Raw genomic sequence first — 9562 nt, 5'->3', positions numbered from 1 at the left:
ACACGACAAGTCACAATTTTATGGAAGCGAGAAAGGGAAGTTGGCGCAGAAATTATTTTGTAATAACTATATGATGTTCTATTATATAGGAAATTTGCTTCAATAAATTTACAAGGACAATTACACCTAAGTATACAAACATTTATTATAGCTATAGTAAATAGTATAAGGAATATATTTACACAAAGATACATACCAAGATACAATTAAATCCTATATACACTAACTTCCTAATGTTGCATAACAAATTGAATACTACACATTAGCCTAATACTACATATCAAGAATATTACAAAATAAATAAAATGCAAAGTATGCCTACACTACACTACACTACATCCAACCGGCCAGCACTAATAATCAGCCCAAGGCAGCCATAAAACTGTCACTTTTCAGCCGCCAAAACCATGGAAAATGCTACTCTTTTGACCAAATCTTCTGCACAAAACACCACAAACCAGCCAACATTATTATTACCACCTGTAGGGCAGTAAACACACATCAATCCATGAATCATCACAGCTGTAACAAGCCAGACAGGTGTAGTGACTCAAGAAGGCCACAAACCCAAGCATACATGCAGTTTTCCTTACAATCTATGGCTGCCCAGATTTAAACATTTCCACAATCCTAAACTAAGTCAAACACTCTTAAACACATAGCAAAGCAGCCAACAACAGCCATTTTAATAAAGCTTGAACCCTTGTTCTCATACATATTCAACATACCAGAATAGCTTTAGACCCATTTCTAGCCGGTAAACATTAAGCCAAAAACTGCTCATGATCTCACAGTTCACAGAAAAACAACATGCAAGCTTTCAATAGTATTTAAACACTGAAATTCACAAATTTTCAGCCAATGGCAGAGACATAGGCAGCCAAGTTTCAAGTCACATTTCAGCCACTCTAGAACATCTAATCAGGTAATGCATGCAACAATCTCAGTCGAATTCAACATGCAAGAAACTTTTCTAACAAAGTAACTGAAATCCTAACAGGGAAGCTTCATCACAGAATCATCAAACACATAACAGAACAACCAAAAATCAATTTTCCCAGAAACATAAAACCTTACCTCAGTCGTGATCTTCACCTCTCACTGATCACCAAAACAGTCGACGTTGGGCCGGCAGCCGACCGGAGGTCATTGAGTCGACGTCGAGTCAGCACCGAGTCACGGACCGAGTCACCGTTTCCAGCCAATTCTAGTCGAGTTCCGGCGTCCTCAATCTATATCAAAGCCAAACCACACCAGAACAGAACGATTTCAGTCGAAACAGTAAGTGACCCGAAACTCCCAATTTCAATTCAAGCCAAATTAAGTCGTCTTTGTAGTAGATTTTAGTATAGAAGCGATTAGAAGAAGGATTAGATTAACATATATGAAGATTAGGCAAAAATCCCAAATTCACCAAAGAACCCTAATTTAGTAAAATGGAAATTAAAACTTCCACAGACGGAATTGGAAGAAATTGATTGTAGAATTAGGCTCCTGGTGTGAGGACGAGCATTTCTATATATGGGTTTTAGCCTGAAGTCGCCGGAATCGGCGAAATCGCCAACCAGGCAGAGAAGAGCGACGACGACGCGTTCGCGCGGAGAAGAAGAAAAGAAAAGAAAAGAAAAGGAAATGATTGGACCGAACCGGTCCAATCCCTTATATAACCTGTTTCAATCGTTAAAATGACCATACTATCCTCAGTCTTTTAAAATATATACAAGATTACCAACATGAATTATTTCAGTCAAATAATAGTCAAAGGTTAACTGGTCATTTCACAGAATTACAATCGGTTCATACAGAATCAATTCGCTTTAATTCAATTTGATTCAGATCGGTTTGATTTAATTATCCGCACCTGTAAGTAAAGTCATTTATACCCTTCTGTTTTTAACGGATTTACAAAATTACCAATGCATTAGTTTCAATTCAAAGATTATTCTGGTAATCTTCCAAAAAACCGAACCTATTTTATTTTTTGAACCAAATAAAATAATTTATACTCTTCCAAAAATAATAAAATTTTTACAGTAAGCCAAAAATATTATTTTCTATAAAATATCAAAAATTTAGAATTTTTCGATGTCAGATTAAATTTATGTTAATTTCTGAGTTAATTAAGATTTTAAGAAATGATTTAAATATAAAAAAGTTTTTCCAAAATTATTTAAAGTCATATTTTAACTTGAAAAATTATTTAAAAATATCAGAATATTATTTTCAAACATTCAGAATATTATGTCATTTTTATAATATTTATTCTAATATGTAAATGGTTAATTAAATAATTAAACTAAATAAATGACTTAAGATAATTACCAACATAGAATAAATCGAAAGAATAAGTAACTATAAAAAATAGAACTATTACGACGAGAGTAACGAGTAGGATTTAATTCGAGTAATTTTACTTTAAGCGTTAGTACTTACGAAGCTAATAAACGATATTTCGATAGGTGGATAATTAGCGACGTCACAGTTAAGCGTAAAGGCGCGATTCGAGCAGTAATCTGTGAGTTTACTTTCTTTTTAATTATGAAAGTATATTTTGGTTTCATGAAATATATATATAGATATATATGACTATGCCGTAATTATGATTATTATTATCAACGTTTATGGTTATTTTAAGTATACGGCATAGTTACTTATTATATTTTAGAAAACTAAAGAGAACTTTCAACTACGTAAAAGCGAGGTTTTCAATTATTCTTCACGATAAGGTTTAAACAAATATTGCTTAAATATATATATATATATACGCGAACCCAATACAAATGTTTCTTTCGAGGGAGATTCGGTCGACTTCGTGGCGACCAATCCAATAGTACTTGGTCCTTGTGACCCCATGGTGACGGTCTGATCAGAGGGTACGACCTCCATTAATTTATCTAGTGGAGTTTTGATTATTTACATCCTTAGTGACGGATGTCGAGGTTTCAAGGTTATTATGATACTATAGTAGGTCGCTCCTGTTGTAGTTCCTAATGTTTTTCACTGAAAGGGGTTCGATAAGTTTATATTGTTTTCGAGGGATTTGAAAGTTATATAATGTTTTCGAGGAATTATAAGTTTGGTAAAGTTTATGAATTCAAGTTTTCCAAAAGATGTTTCAAAGAGATGTTTTTCTTTAAAAACCTCACCAAGCATTATAGTTTATGTTTTCGAAAATTATTTATTTCTCCTCAGGTTGATCGGTTGCGGCGATAGCATCTTAGACGGGCTTTGCGGCACTAGGACTCTTTCCGCCAGTTTTTTTCCTAAGTATGAATTAATCTGAAGTTTATGTATTTTATTCCGCAAAACTTTATTTGGTATATTTAAGTTATTATGTAAACGACTTTTGTTTTAATGATTATATGTTTTAATTAATGTATAATTTGAAGTCAAAGTTAAGTCAAAATAAGTAAAGTCGGCGCCGCTTTCGATCGGATCGAGGCGGTCGGGAGCGGGTCCCACACTTGTAATCACAATGGGTGCTGCTGCTGGCCATCGCCGAAGGAAAAAATCACTTTTGAATTTAAAAAATAATTTTTGTCTATGCCGGCAACGCCAGTCAATGGTTATGGTGTGTGTTTTGTGGTTGTGAGTTTGATATGTAAAAAATAGATTTGGTGATGGTGTTTGATACGTAAAACATGGGTTGGGGTCGGTACGAGAGCAAAATAGGAAAAAATGAGTAAAGATATGAAAATTATCATGTATTTTGATACAAAAATTCATGCAAAAAACTGCATGTATTGTGTTACGGAGAGAATATAATAATACAATTATCAAAGTGTAGAAATAAATAAATATGACGCTAAAAATTTAATTCATATATAATTGGACTTTGGGTCATCGACTTCCAAACGCACTGTCGACTGTGCATCAGCGGTTCAGGACCTGCAACTCTGATTGTGGTCATGAATCGAGTCGACACTTCTGTAAAGTTGATTAAACCAGTTCAATTCGATCATTGTCCAACTCCTTGATTACATTGCATTTTGAACCCTTAAGATAAAACAGATGGCATTACATTTTGGTCCAATTTGAATCCACGAAGGTTGATACATATTTAGAGCCCTTCATGCTATACAAAATTCGAAAAGTCACAGGTCCTCTAACATTCACAGTCTAAATATGGCACTGCACAACTGAAATTCAACACAAACTTCATACTTGTGAGTGAGAGCTTCAACATGATTTGCTTATCAAGGAAACGAGAAAATAGCAGACTTTGGCTGAGAATTTCAGTTTCAGGTTCAAAAGAGACATGAATTCTGCATGTATGGCCTCTACTAATCAAATACTATCAAACATAATGAGTGACAACTCGAGAGAGAAAGCATAACAGATTTTTGCAAAAAGTAATGTTGGTGTTGTTTTAAAACGACCGATATTGGTCCATATCCAGGAATTTTCTGTCTACAGAGGAATCAATTTCCAAACGTTTTAAAATTAATGGGCCGCTAACAGATTTTTACAAAATTAGTCAATGGGCCGTCTGTGGGATGGAAAATTCGTACCGTTAAAAATAAATAGTTTAAATATATATTACAAAAAATTATGTAGTATTTATTTGCATTAAACATTATTAAATCTATGTCAAATATTATATCAAAAGAAAATTATTTTAACTTTAAATCAATTAAAATTATTTTAATTTTATTTCAAAATCCATAATCCTATTAGGATTAAAAATTTATTTTGTTTGAAAAATAAGATATGTCGTTTTAATTAATAATAGGAAAAAAATATAATGGATTTTTATTAGGAATAATAGTTTAATAAAAAAATTAAAAATAATAATAATATGTATTTAATTTGATTAGAAATAATTTTTTTTAGCAATATGCCCGTTTGGATAGGAAAAAGAAGATGTGCCCGTTTTAATTAAGAATAGAAAAAAAATAATGAATTTTAATTAGAAAAAATTGTTACATAAGAAAATTAGAAAAAAATATAGTGTATTATAATTTTATTAGGAATATGTTTTTATTGTGTTTTGATTTCCTAATTAGAATAAGAAAAATCATAGACTTAAATTTATAATTTGAAATTTAATTAAACTCAAAGTTCTATATGAAGAATATAGTTTAATAAAATAATTAAAAAAAATAATATATATATCATTATTTGATTAGGAATAATTTTTTTAACAATATGCCCCTTGAATAGGAAAAAAAAGATGTGCCTATTTTAATTAAAAATAGAAAAAAAAATATAATGATTTTTTATGAGGAAAAAATTGATTAATAAAAAAATAGAAAAAATATAATGTATTATAATTTTATTAGGATTTTTTTAAAATAATGGATAGGAAATTGATTAGGAATAAAACTATTATATTAAGAAAAGGTAATTGGTAGAATTTTATTAAAAATCATTATGTTTTTATTGTATTTTGATTTTCTAATTAGAAAAGGAAAAAAAATATTATTGACTTAAAATTGTAATTTAAAACCTAATTAAACTCAAATTTCTTATATACATGTGTCAAATTACTAGTTGTTAATAAAACCCCATATATCTTATGTTAATTTGACATAAAATTTATAATTAAATTGCAATTAAGACAAATTGAAAAAAGTCTCTCTATACGGAGACTAAATTGATTCATCACTCCTACGAGAATGCTACGGAAGGGTTTTCCCAGTAGAAAAGACCCAACATTTGAATTCGCTTTTGAGCATGTGAAAACCATGAAGGTTTCCAAGAACTTATATTCGATGATTTGTATAATAAACAGGTTATTGAATCATTTAAGGACACAGCTATGAATCAAATCCATACCTGTCTAATTTCTGGTACAGAAACACAAATCATGTGTGGCGGGAGTTCCTCTTTCTCCAAATCCTAGTAGTATTTTAACAGGAGGCAGTCAGAGAGAAAGTTAGAGCATAAAACTATGTTTTCAGGAAAAAAAACAACTTAAAAGACATAATAGGATTACCACCTCGTCAACCAAAACGACATTCTCTCCACGGATCACATATAAACCTAAAGGGATGTCGCAATACATATCTCCAACGATAACTCTTTCACATGCACCCTCAAGAACAGCATTGGCTGTAAATATATCAAAATGAATTCTTTAGAACATACTAATTGACAGAGTATATATATATTAACTTCCCAAAAAAGAATATTAATAAATGATAAAAATAACAACTGGTACCAAATTGATCAAATGAACGAAGCAATCCCATCAGTTTTCACCCATCTCGTAGCAAGGCAAGAAGTTTTTCTGCAACCATAACATAGCATAAGCAAGACTCACTTTAAATCGTTATAGATAACAACTATTCCCCACTAGAAACATCAAAATTCACTCAAATTGCATTTTCAGTGAAATTTTTATCAACACTGTCAGCGACAGTTTACATGCCTTTAGCAACATACAACTACCAATACATAGCAGATGTATGCAGAAATCAAAGAGAAACAATTCAGCAATGAGATCATCTGTCTAAGCAATGGCATAACCTGAAAATGTAGCGGACCAAGAAACTATAGTTGCTAAAAAATAATTGTAGATACAGCTAGAATAAAATTCTGCAGCAATTCAGAATGCAAAGCATACACATTATCCTAAGCATACTTTCGAATCTACATGCACAAGTAAGTATACATTACACATCATCCTAAGCCTCCACATATAAATATCCGACACGATTCAATGTGGATAGTACTAAGGAAGCTTACTATCAAGATAGCTGGCAAGAGAAGTAGACAGAAAAACATCTTCTGGTCCTGCCCAAGACATTTTCCAATATCTCAAAAACCACAGAAAATTTTCAAATTTTGCATTTGCAGCTGTAGCTTCCTTCTCTCTTTTTCACACCAAAATTCAAAATTTCAAGCTTTTCTAGTTCAGAGACCAAAACTAAGTAGAGTAGACTACGCACAAGAATCGAAGTGGTAGGAAAGAAATCAGTGAAACTCAAACCCTAACTATGACTGCAAAACTCAAAACAGAATCCGACCAAAACCAACTAGCCTCAATTCAATCGAGTGGAGTTGGCTATATGAATCATCGCATTTAAATCCAAAGGAAATATGTGAGTCACATGCCATATCATATATCATATAATATAATAATATCATGTATAAAATACGATAATAAAATAAATATAATAAATCATACTATATAATATAAAGACATACTATCTATTTCTATAAATAATCTTTTTATTTTAGAACAATGATATATCCTATTCTATATATAGTTATTCTAACCCTATGAAATTATTTATAAAAAATTATCTACATGAATATTACGACGTCACTTTCCTCTCTCAACTACTAAATCTTCTATAATACCTAAAATTTCTAAATCCTTCCTAACCACCCTCTCACGTAAATTTCAAAACAGAATCCGACCCAATAATCAAAATCCTGACTTTTCTATTCTTCTAATCCAAAAAGGACCTTACTTTTTGCGAATCGTAAAAAATTGACAAGAATTGAGAATCCCAAAAGGGTTAATTTGTCCGATAGACCTCCTAAAACCGTAAAATCAAATAAGAGTGAATAAGAAAAAAGACTATTCCTTTTCAGATTTTAAAGGAACAAAGTGGGTTTATTAAAAAAAAAAGGGATAAGAAATACACAGACAGATCCAATCTCACCGGAAGAGCTTCAACATAACGATTTCTAATTAGCGAGTAAATTTGTTAGGTTCATTTTCCAGTATTATTTTTAATGATGGTTTGCCTCCTTGAGTATTTAGATTTTAACAAATTCATCCTTTATTTTTAAATGGATATTTCACATAATATAAAATTCACTAGAACGGAGCAATTCCTTTTTTTTTGGAAAAAAAATTATAAACATTATGGATGTCCATTGAATTTATATGTGTACATTCATGAATTTGTATTTTTATTAATATGTTAATTATTTGTGTAAGTGTATTATGTATCCGTAGTGCTTTGACCCCATAAATAGAGCTGTTATAAAATTACAGAGAAATAATATTTATGTTTTTCCCCATATCTTTTTCCTCCATTTAATTTCATTGTCTTATGTTTCTTTCTTTGTATATTATGTGTGTTATTTATATTATTATAAAATTTTTTTTAACAAACAAATAGGATTTCATTGTTGATTAGGAGTGGGAATTGGTCGGTTTTGGACTAAAGTGGAACCGAACCGATCATAGTTGGTTTTAGAAATCAAAACCAAAACTGACCAATTTTAGTTCGGTCGGTTTTTTAGTCGAGCGGTCCGTTTATCGAATGACCCATTTTCAGAAAAAAAGAAAAAAAATTTAAAAAAAATCAATTTTTCACTAATTTTAAGCCAATAATTCTCAGTTCAATTTCAACATATAAACTCTAATCCACACTTCAGATTCACAGATGAGAAGTCTAAATTAAGCATCAATCGTTGCCTCATGTAAAGGAGCTAAAATACATGGGTAATGTATGTAAATGGGACATCAATACCAACACAAACACGTAAAATGATGGATGGAAGTAGGGTTAGCAATTTAGATCGGATCCGCGGATATCCGACCAACGGATCGGATCGGATTTGGATCGAAAAATCCGCGGATCGAATCGGATACGGATATAAAAAATTATTATCCGAAAGATCCGATCCGATATATTTTTATATTAACATAAATATAAATATAATATCAGTAATATTATTATTTTAACAATAAATCCAAAGCACAATATACATAACTCATTAAATAAAATTTATTTTCAGTGAATTAATTAAAAGTAAAGTAAAAAAATAATTAAAAAAGTATTAAAAATAAAAAATATTTGTGTATATTTGACGTTTTAGAATGATTAAATTTTAATTTTTAGAAATTCGGATCGGATCGGATTTTGTTTTGTGTGGATCGGATTCAAATAATTGTTGTAAATATCCGCAGATCGGATCGGATAATAGCGTCCGGATTTATTTCAGATCAGATATGATAATAGCGTTCGGATTTTTTACAGATCCGATGGAAAAATTTAAGGGAATATTCGATACGATCTGCTCCATTGCTAACACTAGATGGAAGAACCACCCAGATTTTGGGTGGAGAAATCAACCTACAGGTCAACCTCATTTCTAACGGCCACAAGCCCCGCCTCCACTTGGTTTCCAAACCTGACCGGTTCTCCCTCAACCAACGACCAAGAATCCACTTGAAATTCAATGTCGACAAAGCCATGCAACATACCAACCAGCACGAAGAATGCTCAATGATCAATGTACTTGTTCGTACAACCCAAGGTAAGTGTCTCCAAAATATCACAAAAGATCCTCTTGAATTGGCCCTTATTTCTAATAAGGACCCTAAAATTGCACTTATGGTTAATCAGTTATATGCTAAGGAATTAATTTAAGAGATTAGCGAATCAAGTGCCCCTTGCATTAGATTACAAGGATCACAAAATTCCCAAACCTTCTATTGATGAACTATCGGTCCTTGAGCTTAAACAGTTACCAAACATCAAGTGGCTCAATGCAGGAAAAGGTATGGAATGAGATCATCAAGTGGCTCGATGCTGTACTATCTATCCTAAATCTGATGGTGAGTGGGCAAGTCATGTGCATTGTGTTCCTAAAA

The 9562-nt window shown here is 31.5% G+C and overlaps 1 pseudogene; it reads right to left on the bottom strand.

The window, feature by feature from the left end:
* Positions 1-385: 385 nt before the first annotated feature.
* On the bottom strand, positions 386-6751 carry LOC139883523 (sm-like protein LSM1B; annotated as a pseudogene).
* Positions 6752-9562: the final 2811 nt, after the last annotated feature.

The sequence above is a fragment of the Rutidosis leptorrhynchoides genome, unplaced genomic scaffold, assembly GCF_046630445.1.
Source record: "Rutidosis leptorrhynchoides isolate AG116_Rl617_1_P2 unplaced genomic scaffold, CSIRO_AGI_Rlap_v1 contig411, whole genome shotgun sequence".
NCBI lineage: Eukaryota > Viridiplantae > Streptophyta > Magnoliopsida > Asterales > Asteraceae > Rutidosis > Rutidosis leptorrhynchoides.
This window is presented reverse-complemented; position numbering and strand designations above follow the sequence as displayed.